The sequence below is a fragment of the Armigeres subalbatus genome, chromosome 1 (genome assembly GCF_024139115.2).
Source record: "Armigeres subalbatus isolate Guangzhou_Male chromosome 1, GZ_Asu_2, whole genome shotgun sequence".
Taxonomy (NCBI): domain Eukaryota; kingdom Metazoa; phylum Arthropoda; class Insecta; order Diptera; family Culicidae; genus Armigeres; species Armigeres subalbatus.
Genome location: NC_085139.1, coordinates 131714558 through 131742402, shown reverse-complemented (window position 1 = coordinate 131742402; position 27845 = coordinate 131714558). Strand labels below are relative to the sequence as shown.

General features: G+C 41.7%; 1 protein-coding gene and 1 non-coding gene across 5 annotated transcripts in view; both read left to right on the top strand.

Moving 5' to 3' along the window:
- The window catches only part of LOC134205133 (T-cell leukemia homeobox protein 3), a 348199-nt gene that overhangs the window by 189431 nt on the left and 130923 nt on the right, over positions 1-27845 (top strand). The gene's annotated exons all lie outside the window — the stretch shown is intronic.
- Positions 17782-17857, top strand: Trnat-agu (transfer RNA threonine (anticodon AGU)). The gene has a single exon. It is a non-coding gene; the product is annotated as a tRNA-Thr (tRNA).

Genomic DNA, 27845 nt, shown 5'->3' with positions numbered 1-27845 from the left:
ACCGTAACGAGCTTTACCAGTTAGTCTGGTTTGATGTTGATTAGCATTGATTGATTGTTATCTGTCAAGTCTTCATTAATTACAAGCGTCAACAAACGCAGGTAAGCTCTCACTGGCTCCATCATAAATTTGTATCACAGCAGTAGCTGTGCGTACATCGAATGTACTAGTTGTATTATTTTCTGTACTCATTGTTAGTTTTTATTTATAATTGCGAATACGTACTCTTTTTACTAAAGTTGTTCATATTCAAGAACGAATTCGTTATATTCTATACTTTGATATCGTTTTAGCTTCTTCAAAATAATTTTAAAATTCTATTATTTCATTTATAGTACATTTCGGATTCTAAAATTTTTGCTTTAACGTTATTTTTAGATTTTCTAATATTGCTATATAAATTGTCAAACTTTTCTATTAGTAGTCTGATTTTATATTTTCGTCAGACATTCGTTTGAATAATAAAATATGTATCAAATTTAAATAATATGTAATTATGTTATACAGGCATGGGCTTCTCAAAACAAACATGATCAGTACACAATAAAATTAACTCACCAAGCATTCCTTTAGCTTTCTGTTGTTGGTATAAATTTCGTCCACGCGTCCACTGCTGATGTGTTGCATTTGCCATGCATCGAGGTCACTTCAGTCAGCTGTTAGCACACTTCCCATATGCTGTTGAACCGCTCAGCTTCGCATTGCCTTCCTGGTTGCATTGTTGATATTTTTGTTTTGGTTTCTCACTGTTTACCTCTTTCGTAGGCGAGGTAGAAGCCTGTCTTAACGTTCAATGTTCATAATCATTTTTTTAACACAATTTTTCTTGAATGATTAATTTTTGCAATTTTTGAATTTTTCTTTTATTCATTTTAGAGTTTAAGTTTTCTTTGGTTTTCGATATTTCTTCTCTAGTCGTATCACTCCATGATTGTCTTCATAATTGAAAATTAATCGTGAAATTGATTTGTTGAATTAAGAAAATCGGTACTCTTCGACGCACGGTACTCACTAACTTTATTGTCAATTAATCGTTCTACGTCACGCGCTCACGTATTTCGTTTAACAATTCTCTATCCATTTAACACTTTTCAAAAAAATGTTTTTTTTTTATGTATGCTTGATGTTGTAACTGGACTTCACGCCTACCTTTCATTTACGCTACTTTTCAGAAACTTAGCGTACATCCTGGCACACACGAAGATGATCATCATTAGCACAATTACCACTAATGTAACGGCTATTAAAGTCGTCTCACTTGTACTCGCGTTGGTCGATTTCGTCCGCGCTGAAAATTCATCTTTATTTTTTTTACAACACTTTTACTCAAATTTTAGAACTTTTGTTGGATTAAAATCACTTTTTGAATCAAAGACTTCTACTGACACTGGTCGCCATAAACTATGCTTGGAGAAGGCACTTCTTTTTAACTGGAATAAAACATCTACTACACTTGTTGAATGCTGTTCATCGATTGAATTTATTGAAACTTTGTTACAATTAGATTGGTTCTTAATTCAGTACAGTTACAGTTTGTTCGATCTTAATTCTAGTACTATAGTAGGAGGCGGAAGAAACCCGAGCTTATTGACTGTTGTCCAATCAGAGAAAGAAGGGTACATAGTTAAATACAATACGTGTACACTTAGTGTGACACTGGTATGGCTCAACTATGTGCTGTTGGCATAGATCAGCACCGAAGAGGAGTTAATATGAAAGCTAAAGATACATAGCTTATTGAGGGTTATGTAATGCAATATGACACCATGGGACCGTTTGTCTGATGGTGCATTGCAGTACGATTATGACTAACTCATTGGCTGGGAGGTAAGTGTTTTGAAAATGTTACAACGTTTGGAACAATGTAAGAGTCGAATTCTACACTTGTGTTTTATGGAATGTGGGCAATAATTGGTTACTGTGACGACATGTCCCAGATTAATTCATGGAACATGTCTTGTAAAAGAAAATAGAGCATAACCACACTTGCTTGGGATCATAAATGAGGTGGATTTGTTATGGTTTGCTGTGAAACTTGAGAAAATAGAGGTGACTAATTTATAGTCCTGGGAAAGTCTTTATAAGCATCACCAGGAATTCCCTTAATTACTCGGGAGTACTGCCAGGAATTTCTTCAGTAATTTCCCCAGTAATTTCACCAGGAATTACCAAAAATTCCTCCATAAATTGTCCCAGGAATTCCGCTGGGGATTCTCCAGGTGCTGGAATTTCCCAGAATTCCTCGGAAATTGTCATAGGAATTTCTACGGAATTCCTTCGAAATTCTCCGAATACTCCCCAGAAATGCGTCCGAGATTTCGTTCAGTAGCTCTTCTGGATTTCCTTCAGAATTCTCTAGGGAATTCTCTCATGACTTCCTACTGAAACTTCCGGAGGATTTTCTCCGGTAGTTGCCCCAGGAATTCTCAAGTAATTCCTCCTCCTTCCTGCTGAAATACAGACAAGAGTCCAGGACAATGTTCGTGGAGGACCAACGCGCACTGGAGTTTTCGAAAGAAAATGCTGCGTTCTATCTGTGGAAGTGCAGATGGGGACGGTACTGGAGGCGAATGACCACGAATTGCATGGGTTGTGGGAAACTATCCATCGTTCACCGCGAAAACGGACGACTGCGGTTGGTCGGGCCGTAGGCGAATGTAGCAATCTCGATGGAAATGGTACAAGGATCGACGGCACAAGAAGGTGAGGTGCGTAGCGAGCGAGGTGGATCGATCAGATGGAAGACGATTTGCGGATGACGACGTGCAGCCATGGACCAGGCCACTTCTTCAAGAATTTCTCGGAATTATTCAGGAGATCCTCCAAGAACCCTTCCGGGATTGCTTCGAAAATTTCTCAGGAATTCTTCGGTAAATTGCTGCCGAAATAAGTCTGAATTCCTTCCGCAATTCCTTCAGTTCTGCTAATATTTAAAGAATTTGTTACAGTTAAAATAAATGGTCGATGAGAGACCAGTTCGAATGTAGAAAATAGGAAAGCAAAATATCGATAAGAATTTTCCGAAATCCTCAGGAATTCGTTCGAAATTTATCCGGACATCCTTTGTTAACTATCGTTCATTAGAAATTCTGAGGGTTGGGGTAAATGTAATAATATTGAGCTGATGTCTTGCCTTGTTAGCTCACAAAAACCAAGCAACGATTAATCAACAAAGAATACGGACCGGAACACGGAGAAACCCATACCGACTATAAGATACCGTCATCGGGGTGAAGGGTCAAATGGGGTTGAGAATGGGCACTGTTTCAACACTTAAAATGCTTGTAGAATAGATTGGATGTATCTGAGGGCAAGAAGACTAAAATATAAGACACCCTTTTGAACGATTTGCTCTACGACCTTCAGATTGTCGGTGAAAGCGATGACCCCCAGACCCATTGTCACCCCGATGGCGGTACTAGTAATTGGTAGCTAGACTAATGCTCTTCATTCTCTCAGCTCAGCATCATCGAGTCGACAATAACTCGAATTATTTTGATATAGTTTAGGAATGCGTAGTGTATTCAACATCGTTCAACATCGCAGCTTTCATTAGAAAGACGACATGCAAATATGCATGCACTGCGGAAGCATTGATGGTGATAGCATAATATATACGCAGCGGATTTGACAACTGTTCACCTACGGCATCAAAATCTTCATGGATGTTCGAGCGCTCATGTTGGCCAGGAGAGAAGTTTACCGAATTTTGGAAACTTCAGAGCTCTTTGTGTGACGATTGAAGTCCAATAAAGAATCTAATAGATTTCCCGCTTCCCAGAACATGGTCAATCGCAGCACCTACTTCTGGCCTTACATCTCGGTACACCTGAAGATCATCACACGAAAAAAGAGTGGACCTGCAATAAATCGCAAACAAACAAAAAACAGCGTGAAAAAACTTAACAAAACGTCACTTTACTTGCGGAATAATGCATCAGTGCATTATTTCGCAAGAAACGTAATCAATGTTTTCTTTCTTCTAATACCCTGCTATTACTAAATTATTTGGTTTCCTTATTAGCTCCGTACTATTCAAGGAATGTCAGCAGAATCATTCCTTGACCACTACTTCCTATCTATTTGCACAGTACTTTAAAGTCCATACCACCCTTTACTACGATGCGCTCGATGTTAAAGCATGCAGATATATGGTGAAATTAATAAAATTTGAAGGCGTTTGTTGTAGCATCAAATATCATATGATTTGATTTATGTTTTGTTCGAACAACTTGTTTGAAGAAAACCTAACGTCAAATTTACGACAAATGTTCAGCTTCTGACTTTTAAGAGTTTAACGGTAAATCGTACATTGGAAATTATTTACTCAAATTTCAGAGCAAAAATAGGGAATAATAATGTAATAAATTAGCAATCATTTGTCTTGAATTAAAGAATTTTGTAGAACAACGACGTTTGGAGGAACAGTATTTTTATGCACTTAAAAGCTTGAACATCACTTTAACATGGACAAAACTTGAACGGACGAATCGCAATGTTCATAAGACTTGTAGAGCACACCGAAACTTCCGTATAGAGGTTGTTGCGATAGTTTTCGACGTTTATATCTCTTGTTGATTTTCAAAATTGAAAATAGCCCAAAAACACTAAATCGACTTGAGCACCTCGAAATTTTATCCGAATAAGCTGAAAATTTGACAGGAGACTTATTTTAGTATAAGAATTGTGATTCTGTGACCTTGAATTTTGATACTTTTGAAAACATGAAGAGGTCTATTAACAGTCATGGGAAATGGTGCAAATCTTGCATGGGTCGGTAGAAGGATGTCGTCTAAAGCACCATACTCTACTCCACTCTCCTGCGACGGCACATTCCGTCAACCATTCTTCGAGCCAGCTTTCTACAAAACGTCAGACACTGTTTCGGATATTACCAGTTGTTCTTTATAAGGGAAAAGTGTGTCCGTATACGCAGTCGGAAATTACGTTGCTCGAAGAAAATATCGCTAAACAACTGGTGCCAGGCCATCAATCCACTCACTCTTCAGTGGACGGCAACGTTAAACGAAATGAATCGAAATCGCAGGAAATTATGGTATATCAGGAAAGGTTGCCCGCAAACTTAAACTTCGGCATGCCAGAACTGTCAGCTGCGGTACTGCCCAGTCAGCATCTAAACTATGAGAACTAGCTCAGCGTTTCTCGCACATGAGAGGACTCCCATGAAAGCTACGATACCGTACAACCGAAATTATTGATAGGACTGGACAACCTACGACTCGGAGTGCCACTCAGACGGCGTGAGGTGGACCGAACGATCCCATAGCGGCAAAATGTCGCCTAGGATGTCTGTATACGGAGTACAACGCCTCAGACAGTAGAAGTGCAGTTGTCAACTTTCATGCAGCTACAGCTTCTAGCTCGATATGTTTGTTGAGTGAACAGCTGCGTGATTTTTCACCATGGAGAACGATGGAGTTTCAAGCCACCACGTAACCTTGAGTCGAGGATAAACAGCGCGGGCTATTCTCGAAACAACACGTAGAGTCGGAGCATGTTTTGAACAGGACTACTGTGGCGAACCAACGATCAAGCATTTCCTGATAGTTACCAGATGGCGTTTAGACGACTTGTGGGATTGGAGCGAAAACTTGCGAAAGACCCTTCACTCGGGGATCAAGTACGTAGGCAGATACATGACTACGAACGGAAGGGATATGCACACAAGGTGACTCAAGTCGAACTGGACTCGGTCGATCGAAAGCGTATGTGGTTCCTGCCCTTGGGAGTGGTTCAGCACCCGCGGAAGCAAAAGGTTCGACTTATTTGGGACGCCAAGGCAACGGTCGGTACGGTTTCCTTTAATTCGAATATTCTGAAAGACTCCGATCTATTAACACCGTTGCTTGCAGTATTAAGCCAATTCCGACAGTTTCCGATTGCCATTTTAGGAGATATCAGAGAAATGTTCCACCAAATAAAAATCTGGGAACAGGATCGACTCTCCCAGTGCTTCCTCTGGCGAGACAAGTCCTTCGACGACGTATAAATCTACGCGATGGACGTAGCAACGTTTGGCTCCACTTGTTCACTCGTGTCAGCACAGTTCGTAAAGAACCGTAACGCAGAAGAGTTTTCCGATCGTTATCCACGAGCTGCAGTTGCCATTACGAAGCATCACTATGTGGACGGCTATCTGGATAGTTTCAAAACGGTACAAGAAGCGGTAGAAGTTGTGAAGGAGGTGAAATTCGTCCACTCCAAAGGAGGGTTTGAGATTCGTAACTTTTTCTCAAACTCTTCAGAAGTGCTACAAGCTATTGGTGCTCTAACGGTAGCAACAACAAAAGAGCTAATGTTAGAAAGGGGTGATAACATAGAATCGGTACTTGGGATGAGATGGATTCCGAGTGCAGACTGCTTCACCTATACGGTAACATTAAGAGAAGATCTACGTTTTGTCTTGGATCGAGCCCATATTCCAACGAAACGGGAAGTGTTGAAAGTCGTCATGAGCTTGTTTGACCTACTGGGTCTCATCTCGTTCTTCCTTATCCAAGAGAAGGATATCATACAAGGTATCTGGGCTTCATGAACTGGTTGGAATCACCAATGCATGAAGAATTCGCTCAACAGTGGCGACAGTTGATAGAATACTTCGATTGGCTTGACACGCTGCAGATACCCCGGTGCTACTTTGCGGACCAACCTTCCGCTAATAACAGTCGACTCGAAGCTCATGTCTTCGTTGATGCCAGTGAAGTGGCATTTTGTTGCGTCGTATACTTTCGCCTGGTAAACAATAACCATATACAGGTAGTGCTAGTTGGAGCCAAAAGCAAGGTAGCTCCGTTGAAGACTCTCTCTATCCCGTCCCGAGGCTTGAGCTGAAAGCCGCAGTGTTGAGTGTCCAATACCTACAAGCTGTCCTTAGTAATCACACTTTACCGGTAACCCATAAATATGTGTGGACTGACTCGACCACAGTGATAGCCTGGATCCTGTTAGACTACCGCAGATACCAGAAGCTCATCGCAGTCCGCATAGGGGACATTCTGAGCCTTAGCAATCCCCACGACTGGAGATGGTGCCAACAATGTCCAATGGGGCAGACAAGGCCACTAAGTGGGGAAAATGTCCAAATTTTAAAGCAGATAACCCATGGTTCAGCGGACCTGCATTTCTGCATCACAGCGAAGAGTGTTGGCCTGAACGCCGTCAGAATGTTACCACAAAAGAAGAACTCCGTCCAGTGCATACGCACTGGTCATCAATTCCTTTCATCGACGCAACTAGATTCAGCCGATTTGAAAGAATGCAACGTACGTTGGCATACGTCTATCGTTTCATCAAAAATCTACGTCGCAAGAGAAGCGGTGCAGCTTTGCAGCTGGGATTTCTGATTCAGAATGAATTGAAAAATGCTGAAGAAGTCTTGTGGAAACTTGCTCAGGCAGAATCATTCCCCGAAGAAATCGCAGTTCTCTCTTCTTCAAAAGGATCTCCGGAAGCACGACATCCGTGCGTCTCAAAATCAAGTCCAATCTACAAAACTTGGCCTTATCTCGACGATAATGGAGTTCTTCGGATGCGAAGTAGACTCGGAGCAGCAGCCTTCGCGCCTACCGAAGCAAAGTTTCCTGCCATTTTACCTCGAAAACACTTAATTACAAAATTAATAGTGGACTACTATCATCGCTGCTTCCGCCACGCCAACAGGGAAACCTTTGTGAATGAAATGCGTCAAAGATTCGAAATTGCCAAGCTACGGAATCTCATCGAAAAGGTTTCAAAGGAGTGTGTCTTCTGTCGGGTGAAAAAAGCTTGTCCTAAGCCGCCAGTGATGGCAATTCCTTCCATCGGCTCGACTTCAACCATTTGTCCGACCATTCACGTACGTAGGCCTTGACTATTTTGGACCGGTTTTAGTCAAGGTTGGAAGAAGCCAGGTAAAACGGTGGGTGGCAGTATTCACGTGCCTCACGGTGCGTGCGGTTCACATTGAGCTGGTACATAGCTTATCAACCGAATCGTGTATCATGGCAGTTCGCCGTTTCGTTGCGCGACGAGGTCCACCAACTGAAGTGTATAGTGACAATGGTACATGCTTCCAAGGAGCTAATAAGGAGCTGGAATGTCAACGCAAAATGAATAAAGCTTTGGCTTCCACGTTTACGAGTGCGCACACAAAGTGGTTGTTTATCCCTCCAGCAACTCCTCATATGGGAGGCGCATGGGAGCGGCTAGTGCGATCGGTGAAGGTAGCCATCGGTGCAGTAACGGATGCTCCTCGCAAGCCAGACGACGAAACACTTGAAACAATTCTAGTGGAAGCAGAATTCATGATCAACTCTAGACCTCTTACCTACATCCCTCTTGAGTCAGCACATCAAGAGTCACTCACACCCAACCACTTTTTGTTGGGTAATTCAAGTGGCCTAAAAATCCCGCCGTCAGAATCAGTTCCACAGACCGCCGTTCTACGAAGTAGTTGGAAGTTAGCACAATCAATATGCAACGATTTCTGGCACAGATGGATTAAAGAGTATACGCCGGTCATTGCCCGGCGATCAAAATGGTTCGCAGAAACGCGGGATCTAGAAGTAGGTGATTTGGTCATGATAGTCGGTGGAACCTCTCGGAACCAGTGGATCCGCGGACGCGTGGAGAAAACTATTCCTGGAAGAGATGGACGTATTAGGCAAGCTCTAGTGCGCACAGCATCGGGAGTTCTTCGACGAGCTGCAGTAAAGTTAGCGGTACTTGATATCATGAGGATTGGTGAACATGAAGGTACCAAGGATACCCCAGGACCCCCTCCATGTTCACGGGTGGGGGAATGTCACGATGTGAACCCCTGTTGCAACGCTATATCGGTCGATGAGGCGGTCGATCAATGCGTAAAGAACAGTGGTACGAAGGATAGCCGAAAACTGATATCTTCACTACAATGACCAAAGGATGACCATATATCAACAAAACGAGCGATAGAGTTCTTGCTGACCGCTTACGGTAAAACAATGGACATACCAAACAAGTGAAAGCCACGTTATGTTTCTCTATTTCTCTAAAGCAAATTGTGCTCAAACGTGTCTCTTACATTAGATTATTCTTTCCAAAATTCTTAATTATTCTCCTAAATTAAAAGTAATTTGAACTCACTCACTAGGCTGGACTAGTTTTACATTAAAGGTAATAGATACTTACAAAGAAAATTCAAATTGAAATACATGTTAAAATCGGTCTTACTCTAGGTTTCGTGCTATCTACACTAAACATAAAACGTGCAAATATTTATCGTGGACATAGAATCTTAGTTACTGTAAGTAATAATGAAATCTCACTTAGTGATAAAGATTAGTCTGAATCAGTCATTTCATGATGCAGGAATATAGCACAGTGTGGATCAAAAGATTTGTAACGTGATACCATTCTGCAAAGTTGTACACCAAAAATTGTAAGTACCATGTAAAGCGATAAAAAGCGTGCACTAAAATAGAAATAAACATTTCAGCTTATAGCTAACCACAAAAATCTGGTTTGCTAAAAGGTTTTGGAAGAACCATCCGTACATCTATGGTGGGGTGCAGATGGCGGACGGTACGTGGAGGAGGCGAATGAACCACGAGTTGCATCAGCTGTTGGGAGAACCATCCATCGTTCACACCATGAAAATCGGACGACTGCGGTGGGCCGGGCACGTAGCCAGAATGTCGGACAGTAACCCGGTGAAAATGGTTCTCGACAACGATCCGACGAGCACAAGAAGGCGAGGTGCGCAGCGGGCAAGGTGGATCGATCAGGTGGAAGATGACTTGCGGACCCTTCGTAGACTGCGTGGTTGGCGACGTGTAGCCATGGACCGAGCCGAATGGAGAAGACTCTTATATACCGCACAGGCCACTTCGGCCTTAGTCTGAATAAATAATAATATCAGAAGATCCTGATTTTGTTGCTGTTAGGAATTATAAAGTCGTTTACATTAAGGAAGTACATCGGTTCTTTGCTGGAACATTATTTTACACAAGGGAGGTAGATCCGAGAATTTCTTCAAAGTGCAAAATTAATCATTTGGCGACGACAGAAAGTTGCCTTTCGTAGTCCTGGTCCTGGGAAGAACAAATTTTCTTTTCCCAATATGCTTTTCCAATAACTAACTGCAACTTGCTTGTCTGAATTTTTGCGTTGAATTTTCATTTCGTGCTGTTACTGTCCGACAGCTACTCGATGACTTTTCGCTAAGACATCACAATCTATTTGTTTTGTTCTAGCGCATTTTTTAGTATAGATTCTCTAGACAAATGACCTTTATGTGGTGAGTTATTTTTTGGATTGACAACATTATTTATTCTGCGGGGCGTTTTGTATGTTTTGACCTTCCTAAAGATTTTTTTATTGGCCGCGCAAATTTTGAACTACTTTTCATAACAATGATCAAATGCTTTCGTTTTTTTTACAGCACAAAGCCATAAATATGCTTAATTGATGTACTGATGAAAATGTCAACATTCCATCAAAGTTTTAGAATATTTGGATTTGAAGTTTTTGCCTTAATATTGGGTCATTTGATCCTCCATTAGTCACCCATACAAAAAATTGGCGAAAAAATTTAAAAAAAAATATAAATCTGGTTTCAGGCTTCTAATTTTTGTAGATTTGACAGATTTGATGAAGGGTTGGCAAGAAAAAATATTTATTGCGTAGATCAAGTCCCCCAAAATTTTATAATTGCATGTGCTGTCGAATTCAATAACAAAAATCGTTCATGTATGGCACAGCAATTCGAAAATTCCGCGTATTTTGCGTATTAAGTTTTAGAATATTTGGATTTGAAGTTTTTGCCTTAATATTGGGTCATTTGATCCTCCATTAGTCACCCATACAAAAAATTGGCGAAAAAATTTAAAAAAATATATAAATCTGGTTTCAGGCTTCTAATTTTTGTAGATTTGACAGATTTGATGAAGGGTTGGCAAGAAAAAATATTTATTGCGTAGATCAAGTCCCCCAAAATTTTATAATTGCATGTGCTGTCGAATTCAATAACAAAAATCGTTCATGTATGGCACAGCAATTCGAAAATTCCGCGTAATTTGAAGGGAAAATATTTAAAAAATCATTGTGCTTCTTTCTGATGTTATCAAAGCATGTTTTTGGAGAGCGATCAATTTCCCCCGAAAAGTCTGTCTGTCTGAACCTTATAGACTCCAAAACATTTGAACTACTGAAGGTTCTTAAGATGGTTCGAGACACCTCCCTTCTTTAGAAAAAGGGGCTCCCATACAAATGAAACAGAAATTTCTGCATAACTCGAGAAATAAGCAGAGAATAAATCAATTTTAGGCGAAACGAAGTTCGTCGGGTCTGTTAGCTTGGAATACATCTTCAGCATTGTCTAAATGACCACCAATGCGATGATTTTCCGCTGAGAATGCTACCAGCACCTTCGTGCTGCTGTGTTGTAATTGCCGGTCTAGCCAACCGGGAGCACTTCCGAGACTCCCCGAATCAACTGCCTCAGGGTCGGCACACTCTCGTATATTTATCGCGGGACAGGGAATTTTCGCACTTGAATTAAGGAAAACCTATCAGCACTTTTCAAAGATTTTCACATGTTTATTAGCTACACTCCTTCTAACTTGCCTCCCACTTCCTTATCCACTAACTAACCTTACAAGACGGGGCCCCTTTCTTCACTGCCCAACCACTTCCTCTCCTTCTGCGCGTTTCTGCTCTCTCTCTGTCTTCTACGGATGGCTTCGTCCACATCTGGTTACGTTCCGCGCCGTGGGTGGCACCAAGGGATCGTAGGCGGATATTTGTCGATCCAGCTGCGCGTCCTAGACTACCAATATGTTGACGGATCGGTCTTCGGCAAATTACGGTGCCGGAATCTATCCGGCGAAGGGGTTCTAGGACGGCACAAGGACTCCCCGGGAACTGGGGCCGTGTCGCAGATACAACGGTCAAAATAGTGACACCACGGTGGAACAACGGGGTCCTATGACGTTCGAAACGAAAGCACACATCACAATCACGGTCACAATTTAGGGAACCCGGAAGACATCCGGAGATGATGGCTGGGCAATTACCTGATATCCTGGTCTTATGGCTTTCAATATTTGTTTCCGAAAACTAATCACTCTCTAGACTTCCTAACTCGTTCACGATTGCCGGGTAAGTGAACAAGCTATTACACGATTTTCAGGCCAGGGTTCATGATGGTGGTCTCAACTCTTCCAGTCTTCATCCCTGTTTCGTACCACCCATTTGTGCAACCCATCATGGCCGCTCCCAACTCCATACCCTGCGGCTCCTGGTGGTGGATTGAAGATGCTTGGTGGGTGGTTGGTAGCAGTTAAGGTGGTTGCTCCTAGTGGCTATCTGCTTGTATGCCAAGTGGGCCTACTCTGCTGAGAAAAAACCTTCAAACTCACACAAAAACATCCTGTCATACAAATTTAGGATTATTAAAATACAAAATCTCTTTAATATACACAATTAACAAAACCGAACACTTACAGTGTCCGCTCCGCCGCTTTCGCTCCGCTGCGTCTGCTCTGTGTAAAATATTGTTCGAACTAAGGATTAGTGCCAAACCCGCAAGTCGCTTGATTTTGATGTATGTGCTTGCGATGTATGTACCTGATTGGTTGGTTTAGCCATTTCTGAACTTTTCATCAATTATGAGCATGAGCATGAGCATGAGCATTATGACCGCACAATTCGTAGTTGCTACTCCGTGATTGACTGAACTTGCGAAATTGTACAGAGAACACAATGAATGGGGCTTGGGGTTAGCTACCCATTCTCAATGTACACGTTTCGGGAGCTCAAATATTTAAAGCCAATAACGGCGCCGGCCACGTCCTTACGGTCATATAGGAATGGAAGGATTGTTAGTCCGACTCTCGTTGCTACTAGAGACCGAGTATACCTCTGCATCTCCACGATTGTCTTGGGATAGGATTTCGTTTTAGTTACAAAGGATAATTTATCTGGATTCACTTTGGTAAGTGATGCGATCTATGGGATGGGAAATAACACTAATATTTTGGCCGACCGCGCGATCGTTCAGCTGTCCGAAACAAGAGAGATCACGCACTGAACTGTTTAATTTTCATTACCGGCCGCGCAATGCAGAACACAATACTTCGGCCGACCGCGCGATCGTTCTGCTGTCCGAAACAAGAGAGATCACGCACTGAACTGATTAATTTTCATTACCGGTCGCGCAATGCAGAACACAATACTTCGGCCGACCGCGCGATCGTTCTGCTGTCCGAAACAAGAGAGATCACGCACTGAACTGATTAATTTTCATTACCGGCCGCGCAATGCAGAACACAATACTTCAGCCGACCGCGCGATCGTTCTGCTGTCCGAAACAAGAGAAATCACGCACTGAACTGTTTAATTTTCATTACCGGCCGCGCAATGCAGAACACAATACTTCGGCCCACCGCGCGATCGTTCTGCTGTCCGAAACAAGAGAAATCACGCACTGAACTGTTTAATTTTCATTACCGGCCGCGCAATGCAGAACACAATACTTCAGCCGATCGCGCGATCGTTCTGCTGTCCGAAACAAGAGAGACCACACACTGAACTGATTAATTTTTATTACCGGCCGCGCAATGCAGAACACAATACTTCGGCCGACCGCGCGATCGTTCTGCTGTCCGAAACAAGAGAGATCACGCACTGAACTGATTAATTTTTATTACCGGCCGCGCAATGCAGAACACAATACTTCAGCCGACCGCGCGATCGTTCTGCTGTCCGAAACAAGAGAAATCACGCACTGAACTGATTAATTTTCATTACCGGCCGCGCAATGCAGAACACAATACTTCACTCTGAACTTTTCATCAATTATTGACAATAAATAGCTAAAAACCTGTATTTTCAGATTATTACAAAGAAGCGTTGGCTCATCCGTGATCGAATGGAATCCCTACGAATCCTAATAACTAACCTTAAACAAAACTTAAAATTGAATAAAACAATGCTTTAAGATATACCGTACCTTTTCATTTCTATTTTCAACCTTGTTGACTCGTCCTTGTAATGTCCGCTTCTACTTCGTTGATGTCGTAGGCCCCTTAGGCAGGTTGCGAGTCAACCTTATACGGAATGCATCCCCTTATTATAAAAAATCTGGAGTAGACACCTATTGTCTTTTTTAAGAATTTCCATAGTATTTTCTACACAAACTTCAAATAACGTCACCGTTTAAACAGTAAAGTAAAATTTTAAAATAAAACGGATTTTCTACTCAAAATCCTTAATACGCCCTCAACTCTCCTACCCAGGAAATAACGTTGAATGACTGCTTGACCATTCGCCCATTCTGAAACTTAACCTAGGGGGCTATACAACATGAATTTTTTCGAGTGAAATCTATTTTACCGTTTTCCTGGTCACATGCGCCGTTACAACTGAATTATTATAGCTTTCTATCCTACCGTACGATTGGTTTTGCAAACTGGGGAAAATGACACAAAACGCCTTCATTTGTTTTTCATCTAACGTGGATAGATCTAGTTGAGCTTGGATAACTACTGTGCCAATTAAATTTGCTATATGTATTGACAAGAAATAAATTACAGTAATTGGACAACATTATCTAATCATCTATCAGAAGCACCATGACACCGACTTTCTAAAAGAACTCTCTTGTTTGAATTATTTTATCTACACTCCCTTTACAGTGGCCGGAGGTCATTTATAATGGATGGCTGATTGAACTGGACCTGCTACCATCAGTTTGTTTTTACATTCAAGGGATCAGAACCATTTGCCCCTTTTGGTTGAAGTGATTTTAATAGCGGAACGAATTTATATCCTGACAAATAGACAATTCAATCGAAAAGCTAGTTGATAGCTGTACGCAGAAGGAAAAATTAAACATTTGAGTTTTCCTTTCTTGTCCACTAAAAGTATGCCCTTCATAGGGTAACTCTAAAAAGGAAATGTGTGTTTCCTGCTATTGAGAATTGCTCTGCGGAATTTTGGCGAAAATTAAGCAGACTTAGTAGGTATTCCTACTTATTTAAAACTGATGGGTTTCATCAGTAAGTATCTACAATTTAACCTCATCACCCTTGAACTCCAATTGATAATCCACCTGTAATCCGAGAACCAAATTGAAAGATTATTATCAACTTGTTCCACTTGTGTGACAACAGCTTCGTCGTCTCAATTTCGCAGAGATCACTGACCAGATAAAAACAATTATCCATGCTTTGCCTTTCCTCGTCCTATCTCAAGCCCTCCACTAACAGGGTAACACGATACTCGTGAACACCCTTTCCACCATTCGTTCACTCGTGTCTACCGACTTGTTAATAAAAGAAACACACTTCACTGAAATTATCATTCAATGTAGATAATCCCACAGGATTTGCTCTTGACTGTGCCTATCTGCCTCGCCACCCCTGTGAGAAATTAGCCAGAAACCAGACGCTTTCCTCGCTACCCTCTATATCAAACGGGAACAATCAAAACAAACAACGCTACTTCTATCGCAAACTTTTGGCAGAACAACTGATGCATGGGTGGGTAGCGTCGAGCAGCATCCCTTCTGCTTGTTACAGATCTGACCTCAATCCACTTGTCGTGTCGAGCATCCATTGTTTGACTGACTATCCTTGCATGCGTTCATGCGTGAGGCCCGCTTCGCCATGGAACACGGTTCTCCTCTTTTCTGATATTACTTTATAATTAATTTATGTGGATGAGCGATGGCTGTTTTGCTGCCGTGGAGTCCAAATCTTTCCCTTGGGTATTTTGTTGATGAAGCTGTTGGATGCAGAACACCGAGGAACTGAAAAATGACGCCCGAATTCAGTTGTCAAAAAACGGACAACGGCAGTGGAAACCGAGCATGCTCTCCTCAGAGCTGAGGAAGGTGTCCGTCAGCAGCATCTTGAAGAAATTGTAACAAATTAGGTTTGAACGTCCAAGGGATGATACTTTTCATCGTATCCGGCATGGTAGAAGGTTAACGTTGAAATGTTGGCCAGCTTTCAACGGCAACGAACCGACAGGTGAAAAACGAGAGTGACGAACCATGGGATCGCCAGATCTAATCAAAGTCAAGCGTAAAGTGATTTGAATAAATTTCCCAAAAAACAGTACGAGGGGAAGTAATAAACAAGCGATGAATATTCATTTGTAAGCGAATCGGCCTGAGTTGGGATTTAAAGGCAAATAACATCTGAGGTAGGCGAGGGCTTATATCAATCTATCTTTAGGAAAGGTAATCAGATTTGTAAAATTAGTTTGATTGTATCTTCAGGTAAATCTCTTGTAAAAAGTTAGTAGATCGGCATTTAAATACAAACGAATAGACCATTTATCAACCTTTTGCTATTCTCATACATCAAGCGATATTGTCTATCTATAAGTGATATTTGAACCTTATGCCTTTTAACTCTTTCAAACGCACGAGAAAGATATCAACACCGCTGGGCGTATTAAGTGAAACTTATGTACCACATTTTTTAGAAAAGTCCATTGATAGACGACCTCCTCGGTCTTTCTATGTTTCACGCTGTAGCAAAACGATTCCTATTTACTGCTATGCCTTTTACACTAACGATTCCAAAACTTCCTGTAGCACTTGTATATATCTCAAGCCGGTTTATAAAAACTGGCTGATAATCAGTTTTATTTTCAGGAAAATTTTAGCGTTTTAAATTAAATTTCAGGGAAAATATTAAATTTGGTGGGCCACGTGCCCCGTCATTCCCCAGCTTACGTCTACTACTAACTATGCTCCACCTTCCTCAGTACACATTTTCGAAAAGACGTAGCCGGGACAGATCTGATTGTTGGAGAGTGCAATGCTTCCATCTAAGAGAAAAAGATTTGTCCTAAATCAATACTTGTGGTAAAGGATGGAAGTGATGCTACTCTCATACAATAGTCTACCCAGAAAAAAATGATTTTTTATGTATTGCCAGACACATTCAAAAAATGCAGATTAACGCAACATTTAATTTAACATGCTTCCATTTTAAATCGAAATGATTTCAAACTGCGTTAGGGTAAAAGATCCAATAGTGGAGGAACTAAGCACCATCCAACGTTATTTGATTACTTGAACTAAATCTATACTGTATTTTGCTTGAGAGTTAGCTCGAAAGCTCTTTAGCCTTATTTTGCATGAAAAGTGTTGAAGTTGCCACAGAATCCAGCCTTACTACCTAAAACCAATTCTCCAATTATTGGTGCATTGTTCCGATATTTCATAGCTCATGTTCCTATAGTTGCGAATTCCATTGGTTGTATACGGGATTTACAAGTATTAGAACACTACCGCAACTATTGTTACAAAAACGATAAAATAAGGTATGTTATTAATACTTTATCGATATTGAAGGAATTTTCAAGCTGTTTTTATCTATTTCGTGTTGTGACTGACACTCTGAGTTGCTACGATTATTCCGTATATTCTCTGAAAAAGGATGCTAAGGATAAGAACACCCACGACTATCGGACCATTTGTCCTAACTAAATAAAAATTCTAATTCATTAAAAAAAGGTTCATTGGAAACGTTTATTTTCAAAGGGAAAAAAGGCATAAATAAATAGCTTGACGACCGACTGGCAAATAGCTTACACAACCTCACTTGATCAGTACAGTTGCTGATGAAGTCAATCTAAATACTCACGCTCCTCTAATGTGGACGTGTACTATACACATGTGGAAGTGTTGGTTTGAGAAATGGATTGCGAGTGATTTGACTATGCGTCCAATTTGGGAATCTCGAGCTCGTTCAGTAGCCGCTAGGTTGCGAAGGCCGACGGAGGTCCTTCGTAGCTTAGTTGGTTAAAGCACCAGTCTAGTGTACTGTAGAGTCATGGGTTCGAGTCCCATCGAAGGGAAAGTGGTTACCTCCAATACATTTTCCAAATCAGTATCTTTCACATAACGTACATATTCACATATGAGTTTTCACAACATTGTAAATTAATGTCCAAGTCGGGTGGTTTAATCCCCGGAAATAGGCAACTAACTTTGATTGAACCAAATGTTTTTGGTGAAGCCCATGAAGCCTTCTTTGTCACCCTCACTTCGTAACATATTCATAATCGGTTGAATACTGACAATTTCCGATCGAACTCCGTTCTGATCCGTTCAACTGAGGGTCAGTTTTAGCGCCAAAAGTCAATATTTCATTCATTTATTTATTTATCTAAACAGATAACACTGAATCAACAATTTGACGCCACAATACACGGTTCAAGACCGCATCTCTCCATCCTCGAATACGCTCCACGCTCGCCAAATCGTGTTGCACCTGGTCTGCTCATCTCGCTCGCTGCGCTCCACGCCGTCTCGTACCTGCCGAATCGGAATCGTACACCATCTTTGCAGGGTTGCTGTCCGGCTTTAGCTACCTTCTGGATACTGGGTTCGCCGTAGAGCTGAGCGAGCTCGTGGTTCATTCTTCGCTGCCACACACCGTCTTCTTGCACACCGCCAAAGATGGTCCTAAGCACCCGTCTCTCGAATACTCCGAGTACTTGCAAGTCCTCCTCGAGCATTGCCCATGTTTCATGTCCGTGAAGGACTACCGGTCTTATTAACGTCTTGTACATGACACATTTGGTGCGGAAGCAAATCTTTTTGACGTTGAACAACGTCTTACCCGAAGGTACTGGGTGTCAAATCAGAATATAAAATTGGGGACCGTCACGAAATCATGTAAGTTTTTTTAACGTAAATAAAGCCTTTATCTTTTGGTGGATATTCGAGATTTATATATCAATCGCCTCGGTAACTCTCCACCAATTTACCAATTTCATTGAACCTTTTGGTTATTAACGATAAACTATTGAAAATTTAAATTCTTGTCCTACCCAGTAAAAATATCAGAATCAACCAATCCCATTCATGCATTCCCAACACGGACATCAGAATGATGTAAGTTACGGGCCTTGTGACCCACTGTTTCATTTTCTCTGGGTATAAAAAGCCCATGATTCGCGCGTCATTTCTGTACGATGATCCACGGTGAGTGGTCACGGAGAGCGGGAACGAAGAGCGCACAGAACGATGGCGTTGGTAACGGTCCTAGCATCGGAGGGGGTGGTTTCTGCATCTGTAGCGGTTAAGCGGCAAACTATCGAGTGGATTCGTCGGCGTCAGCGTCACTGCAGTAAAATTTTCTTGCATGGTTTTGGAACTGGTTTTGCTGCAGGACCAATAAATTGGTTCTTTTCAGAACCACCATTTTATACAAGGGAAGGTTGTTGTGTGAAGATTTTTGTTTAAATTGTAAATTAACCGCTTTGCGACGCCAGAAAATTACCATCCGTAGCAGAATCATGAGATGGAGATGCTACAAATATTTATTCGCATGGATGGCATCAGTGGCAGCCAAGTGTAATTTTCTCAAAATATTTACATATTTGGTTTTGTTGCAGTTTGTGATTGGGTTGGTATTGAAAATAAATCGATTCTCAGGATCACAATTTTGTAGAAGCGAAGGTTAAGCTGTGACGAATTTTGTTTAAAGTGCAAATTATAATCGCTTGGTCATAGCAGAAAGTTGCCGTCGGCATCAAAATTACAAGCGCACGTCTGAAGGAGAAGCCGCAAGAAGGTATAAGGCTAATAAACTACAATGCGTATTGTGTTACAATAATATCCTTACGTTTCCCAACGTCTACCTTGCGGTCGTGTCTTGTACACAACCCTTCTGATTTTTGACCACAGTTTCTTCTGGAGCCCGTAGAAGGCCCGACTTCCACAGATGATGCGCCTTCGTATTTCACGACTAACATTGTTATCAGCCGTTAGCAAGGATCCGAGGTAGACGAATTCCTCGACCACCTCGAAGGTATTCCCGCAGACAGACGTTTAAGCTCATACATTTGAATTTGTCTCTTGTGTAAATTTTTAAATCTAAATACGTTGGAATTGCATAGCACGCTAGCGCCGCCTATACAACTTATTGCTACATGAAAACTGACGTTTTGTCATATCGCCTTCTACTCTGTCTGACCCTTCTACCTCACCCGCGTCACCCACCAAAACATGGAAGCAAAACAGAAACACTCAACAAAGATCTTCCCACACGAGCGCAAAAATCATTTTTATCTGACTTTCACAATGTAGCTAAAGCGAATTACTTCACTTGCAATTCATGCCACGATATAGTAAAGGAATTGTGAAGCCGCGTGTATGCTATTTCGGAACATTCGCATTGGCTCTCTTAGATCCTTTCCCATGCGTGTTTTTTGCCGTTGTGATTCGAAAACATGTGCCTGGACCGAAAATCGTAGATTTTTTCGTTGCAAAACCAACGAATAGTCCAGTCAAGTAGGACATGGAAAAGAATCTAAAAATCAAAAATGAAATAACCCATTCTGAGTAACAAATAGAATAACGGTTCGCCACTTCATCTCATAGCTCCTATTTCCATCCCATCAAAAACAAAGCAATGGTATGTAATTTGGTTTGTTAATTATTTTTGTGATTTTTTTCAGCAGTGAGCACGCATGTTGACAAAAAGATGCGACGAATTTGGTGCCGTATTTCTTTTTTTAGCGATGAGATGGAAATAGCTGGAGATCGGAACATTTCCCCTATCATCTCTGGCGTGCTGAACATTTTTCGGTTTATTTTTCAACAGCGCGTTTGTGTGTGATTCATACATTTTTATTAAGAGTCCCATCGAGCAGATCCGATCAAGAAACTAAAAGATTTTGACGAAATAAAAAATCAAAACAAAACCGCAAATAACGTTTGCCGTTTTGACATGTGGCGCCATCTCTTCGCTTATTGCTACTTGGCAATCCGACGGCCATGTTTTTTACACAAGATAGTGAGTCGAACTTGAACGTCTATCTGCGGTATTCCCGTCTATCGTAACACTGCTTCCCAGGCGGGCCCTGTCGCGCTCGGTTCCACCCACAAGCATGTACTTTGTCTTTGACGGATTCACCACCAGTCTAATTTTTGTTGCTTCACAGTTCTGCCACCTTTGCAAATGGTCGGCCGACAATGTACATGTCATCCGCGAAACAAATAAATTGACTAGATCTGTTGCAAATCGTACCCCGGCTCTCCGCATGACGCCTTCTAGCGCAATGTTGAACAACAGGCACGAAAGTGCTCGGATGATGCCGATCGAGCCGATCGAGCTGAAGTGTTCGCCCGAAATCTTCACACAGTTTTGTACACTATCCACCGTTGCTTTGATCAGTCTGGTAAGCTTCCCAGGGAAGCTGTTCTCGTCCTTAATTTTCCATAGCTCTACACGGTCTATACTGTCGTATGCCGCCTTGAAGTCAACGAACAGATGATGCGTACAGTAAAGATCGGGTCCGTTGTCGAGCGGCCGTCAACGAAGCTGGCTTGATAACTTCCCACGAACTCATTCACTAATTGTGACAGACGACGGAAGATGATCTGGGATATCACTTTGTAGGCGGCATTAGGAATGGTGATCGCTTGAAAGTTCTCACACACCAGCTTGTCGCCTTTCTTGTAGATGGGGCATATAACCCCTTTCTTCCACTCCTTCGGTAGCTGTTCAGTTTCCCAGAATCTGACTATCAATTTGTGCAGGCAAGTGGCTAGCTTCTCCGGACCTATCAGATGAGCTCAGCTCCGATACCATCCTTACCAGCTGCTTTATTGATCTTTAGCTGTTGGATGGCATCCTTAACTTCCCTCAAGGTGGGGGCTGGTTGGCTTCCATCGTCCGCTGAACTGACGTAGTCATCTCCTCCGCTGGCTTGACTTTCACTGCCTGTACTCTCAGTGCCATTCAAATGTTCCTCGTAGTGCTGCTTCCAGTGCCGGTGAGCGCTGAACTTCCCAATAGTCGGTCTAAAATCCTCCTCTTGGCCAACCTGAGCGTTCAAATCTCCTATGATGATTTTGACGTCGTGGCTTGGGCAGCTGTCGTACTCACGTTCCAGCTACGCGTAGAATGCGTCCTTATTATCACCAGTGCTTCCGGAGTGTGGGCTGTGGACGTTGATTATGCTGAAGTTGAAGAACCGGCCTTTGATCCTCAACATACACATTCTCTCGTTGATCGGCCACCACCCGATCACGCGCCTTTGCATATCGCCCATCACTATGAAAGCTGTTCCCAGTTCGTGTCTGACACTCAATAAGATTTGCACCTCCAGAGAGGAGCAAACCCCCCTTTCCCTGTCAGCATAAGACCATACACACTTAATCGCTAGAATTATTCTCGGTAAAATAAAATGACGAACGCGGTCAGTAAACCATATTTTTACTGAAATTTCGTTAGAAAATAAGACTTTCAAATTGATTACTGAATTTCGGCAAACAAGTTTGCCACAGTCATCGGTAATGTAAAGTTGAACCGAATCTCGGTAAATCCTATGTGTCAAGAACTGAAAAGTAGATGCGTGTGTGGTGGCAAAAGAAGAGGACACTAGATTTTTATAATAATAAAATTGAATATATCCTTGAATATATCTTTTATGTGTAAGTATTTCAATTTAATTCTATTACATTTGAATCGGAATATATTTCAACTCATACAAAATATGTGGCTTTTGTTTTCGTTTCAGTGGATTTAATATAAGATTTATTCAGTTCCTATGAATACTGAAGGAACAAATCGGCTGCCATTTTGATTGTCGAATGTTCGAGGAATTCGTTTCTATTCGCGCAGACCATTGAACGACAAGTTTGTGCTTTATCTACCGGGAGCGGAATATTTGTTGTGCACATCTGTACCGCAGAATACTTTAAGAAACTTCGATCAATTCACGCATAGCTGTTTGTGACTTGGTTTATGACGACATCGTTATAAATATTTGTGCAAAAACTAATTCAAGAAAATCGATTCTATATAAACTTTTCATTATTTACGCGCCACGCAGTTGTACCGTGTTGTACTCATGTACCTTGTATTCTTCTTCTTCCCATCATGCTGCAAAAAAAAAGAATATGGCGAAAAAAGGATTTTCAAGAATATATTTACTCCTGAGTTTAAAAATGACATCAAAAGCAAAAGCAACTAAATTTATATATGATTGATAGCTCTACAATAAAATAAAACTGATTAAAATGCCTATTTGGATATTCATTATAATATTTTTTTGCATTCTGCCTAATTATGAATAACGAAAAAATATAACATTACTGAATCTCGGTAAAACACTATACCGAGTCAATCGGCACCATACTACCGAACATCTCAGTAAAATTTGACAGTTGCACGATTACGTTCGTTTTACGACCAGTCGGCAATTTAATTGTTTACCGAGATTTTTACCGAGCTCTCAGCTGTTGGATTCTCGGTAATTTATTTTGCCGGCCTCGGCGAAATAAATTAAGTGTGTAGTTCCCACCGGGGTTGGTTACCCGATCTTCCCTAAGGTTGCTCGTATCCCGGCCAACACCACGGGAAGGTAGGGATAGGAGTTGCTGGGTAAGAGGCTAAGGACTGCGAGATGGGGTCTATTTTATTAATTCAGGTACGCGAAGTTCCAATGGTACGCTTTACCCAGCATTTGCCGTGCCGTTGTTGAACTTTATGTAAGAATAATGCTGCTTCATACTGCTCCGTAATAAGGATGATTTTGTTCTTAAAAATAAGTACGGGCTCGGCGAAATTCAACTGAAAGATTGCTAGATAATTACCTCCAGGAAACACGTTGACTATCAACTATTATGTCATCGTATTTTGAGGCACGGAAAATATTGAACGAAATCGAGATTTTTTCCTTGCTCCGATATTGATTAAGAGAAGGTTTCAGAAAATTCATTTGATATTCGGAATGCATATTTACTGAAGTTTTATGCAACACTGCAGAAATGTTCATCTGGCTTCAAAAACACTTTTGAACCATGCTGTCGTTATTTGCGCGCCAATTTATAGTGGACAACAATCCTTAAAAAAAAATATAGTCAGAGTTCTGCTAGGCCGCACCAAGCGGCTTTCAGACTGTCTTGTGGTTGTGATACTTTGCTCGTAAAAAGAACACAAAACAATATTCATATACTTAGTGTATGTTTGCGCGAGTTAACGCCAGTGTCAGCCGCACTTAGCAAATTCAACGACGGTGCCACCTTCGTCAGCAACCCAAGCGGCCGTACGGTATAGCAACAACAACGAGCTACATCAGCAATATATCAATCGGCAACGAGTTCGATCAATCGGGCTCTGGACATGGAGCTGCGTTGGCATTTTCAGATAATTGAATTGTACTTGTAAGAATAGTGTAACAAAGTCTTTAGTAGGCAGCAAATGTGTGAAGACCTTTTTTTACAAGGAATTCTCGAGATCTAAAAGTTAAACTCGCGTATTTGATAGAAAATATCTTCGATTACAAATACGAGTATAGTTGAATGAGCTTTGTAATCAATTACAACCGCAACACGTTTGTACGCAATATTGCGTGATTTTCCATCGGCACTTGGTGCGGATTGGAAGACCCCCGATCAAATGATCATTTGGAAAAATAGTTAAGAATACTTTCTGCCAACTGATTCGAAAAGATGGTGATGCAAAAGAATTATTTCCTGTCAAGTCTGAAAGAGCAGAAACAATAGTATGGATTCATAGTTAACTACGGCGATAAAACATCATTTTGTACTAAACTTTAAAATTCTTTTTGAAATGAAAAACCAATATTGCAAATATAGCGCTTCAACAGTTCAAAATTGCAATGTGGCTCTTGATGGTAAGCATGCTGGGGACTACTGACTAAACTAATAAATTACTCTAAATTAATGATTTCGTGTGTTTTACTTCTACGTGAAGTTAAACGATTTACATGATATGGAATGCTAATATCATCACTTGGACTACATGTTCATGATAGCATTAGATAAAGTATAGTTGATATTCCGTTAGGATTGGCAGCATGAAGAATGTTTTATAGAGTCGATTTGAAAGCAGCGGAGGGCAATTTGTGATGGCACTATCACGACCTTCCTTCTATAGCTCCCATGTATGAAGGGAGGAAGTATCAGTGTAGAGCTGATATCTCACTGGCAGAGTGGAGATATCAACTTCCTGTCTGCATAAAACTGTAAACCTATGATGATGGCAGGCACTCACATAACATAGGTCCAAACTGCGTAGATTTTCGTTTACGACGTGATTGACTTGAACTAGCGTCGCCGCGCAGCTGTCGATTAACTTCAATGCCCGAAATGGAATGTGGAATGTTCGCCGTCGGAAAAAACCCATTGGAGATGATTTCCATGAGACACCGGGTAAATTGAAATCTCCTAGAACAATAACTTCGCTTGAGGCCATATTTTCCACTATAGATGAAACAGAGTGGCAATGAGTGTCGAATGAGTGTAAACAGCGCATATATGAAGGCTATCTTGCAGGACGCACCCAGATCTGCTCCAAATGTTCCATTCAAATTTTCGATGACTCTACCTTTAAACATCTTGCAGTTAAAACACCACCACTGGAAGACTTTCTGCTGTTTCGTGAACTACGATCAGATGGTGTACCTCGTGACCAAAATCGAATACTTGGTTAGAGGAGTGTGCGCTATCGAGCCAGGTTTCCGTTAACACGATCACGTCTAACATTGGGCCGAAGTGGCCTGGTGGTAATCAGGCCGTTGGAATTATGCCGCCTGCATTTAATCAATTTAAAGGTTATCTTTACGGAAGTCTGTCGAGGGAGAGCTACATTGCGCCCACGGTGAGTGTTTTGGTGAATTGGTGGTCGGATTGAGGGAGTATCTGTGGCATCTGAAAGCCTTACTAAATGCTCTTTCACCGGTACAAATTGAAGTTAGTAAATTCTGTAGGTTATTATTATTATTTTAGTTTGAAGGCCGAAGTGGCCTGTCGGTATATAAGAGTCTTCTCCATTCGTCGGTCTGTACCGCATGAACCACGCAGTCTACGGAGGTCCACAAGTCATCTTCCACCTGATCGTCCACCTGCCCGCTGCGCACTCGCCTTCTTGTGCCCGTCGGATTGTTGTCGAGACCATTTTCACGGGTTACTGTCCGACATTCTGGCTACGTGAGCCCACGCAGTCGTCCGATTTTCACGGTGTGAACGATGGATGTTCTCCCCAGCTCATGCAACTCGTTATTCATTCGCCTCCTCCACGTATCCGCCATCTGACCCCACCATGATGTACGCAGCACTTTCCTTAAAACTCAAGTGCGCGTTGTTCCTCCACGAGCATCGTCCAGGTCTCGTGCCCGTAGAGGACTACCGGTCTATTAAGCGTTATGTAGATAGTCAGTTTGGTACGGTGGTGAACTCTATTCGATCGAAGCGTCTTGCGGAGTCCAAAGTACGTACGATTTCCAACTATGCGTCTCAATTTCTCTGCTGGTATCATTTTCGGCAGTCACTAGTAAGCCAAATAATTTTCTACCACCTCGATTTCGTCACCACCGATGCAAACTCGCGGTGGGTGGCTCACTTGTCTTCTTGATCCTCTTCCTATCTTGCTTCATCTTCGACGTGTTGATGACTAGTCCGATCCGCTTAGCTTCTCTCTTCAGTCTGATGTGCTTCCCATCTTCTCAAGTTACTGCCATAATATCTATGTCATTGGAAAAACTGGACGGATTTACTAAAAGTTACCACTCTTGTTAATCCTGTTCTTCGTATACCTTCCAGTAATGTTGAATAGCAGACGAAAGACCATCACCTTCCGTACCCTCTGCGCGTTTCAAGGAACTCAGAATGCCCTGAATCTCGACTACGCACATCACCCGATCCATCGTCGTTGATCAACCGTGTCAGTTTATCCGGAATCCGTGTTGCATTATCTGCCTAGCTGTTCCCGATCGATTGTATATATGCGGCTTTGAAGTCGATGAATAGATGATGCATGCGTTGTATTAGCGCATTTCTGCTGTGCGAGGGAATGGCAAACACCTTATGAGCCGGCGTTCAGCAATGTGATTATGCGGTAGTTTACAATCCAGCTTATCGCTCTTTTATATATGTGACACACACTTTCCATCCACTCCTGCGGAAACTTCCTCCTCCCTAATCTTCGTTATGACCCAGTGCAACGCGCTCTAGATGCCTCACCACCGTTTTAAATAGCTCTCCTGGTAGTTGGTCAACCCAAGGGCTTTGTTGTTCTTCACATTCTCCTCCTAGATTTCCTGGAGATCCGGAGCCGGTGAGAAGAGGCCCAAAACGCCCCCGATGCAAAACGCCTTTGTGGTTTCCTCATATTTACCGTCATTATGTCCGTAACAAAACTAGATCTAAAATTATGTAGGATAGGCGAAGAAAGTTTCAAAATAGTGCATGGAAGGTCGGAAAACCGAAAATTTCCACATTTTGAAGAAACATCTAACATTTGGTGAGGCAAAACGCCCTAGTGGCAATAAGCTACAAAGCACTTGCGTCTCCACGGACTATCCATAGAATGCTGATTCGCGACGCGTGGTACTTTGTTTCCTAGGAGCCGCCAGATGAAAGCGTTTTGCCTCATGAGTTTTCCGGCAACAAAATATCACCACTTTTTGAAATGTGAATATTATCAATATGATTGAGATTTTGACATTCAATGGCATCAACTAGCTATCTTGTTTAACTGATGTATAATGTAAAAATACCCATGAATAGCGTTACAAATAAGACAATAGAGCATTTTGCTTAGCTAGCATATTCCTCCCCTTCCTAAAATTATGTCCTGCCGCATTCTCCCAGGTTCAATATCCTTCAGGTTCATCACTATTGCAATCTTCTATTGTAACGAGTAGCTCCATGTATCCTAGTATAAATCAGGTTAAGTTTAATTTAAGTTTAAAACATTGTAATTTCTACATGGTTCAATTCAACCAGAGGAAAATCCAACTAGAGGCAATCGAAATTAAAATGTATCATGCAAATAGGATGATAGTGTTGAAATAGCAATGCAACT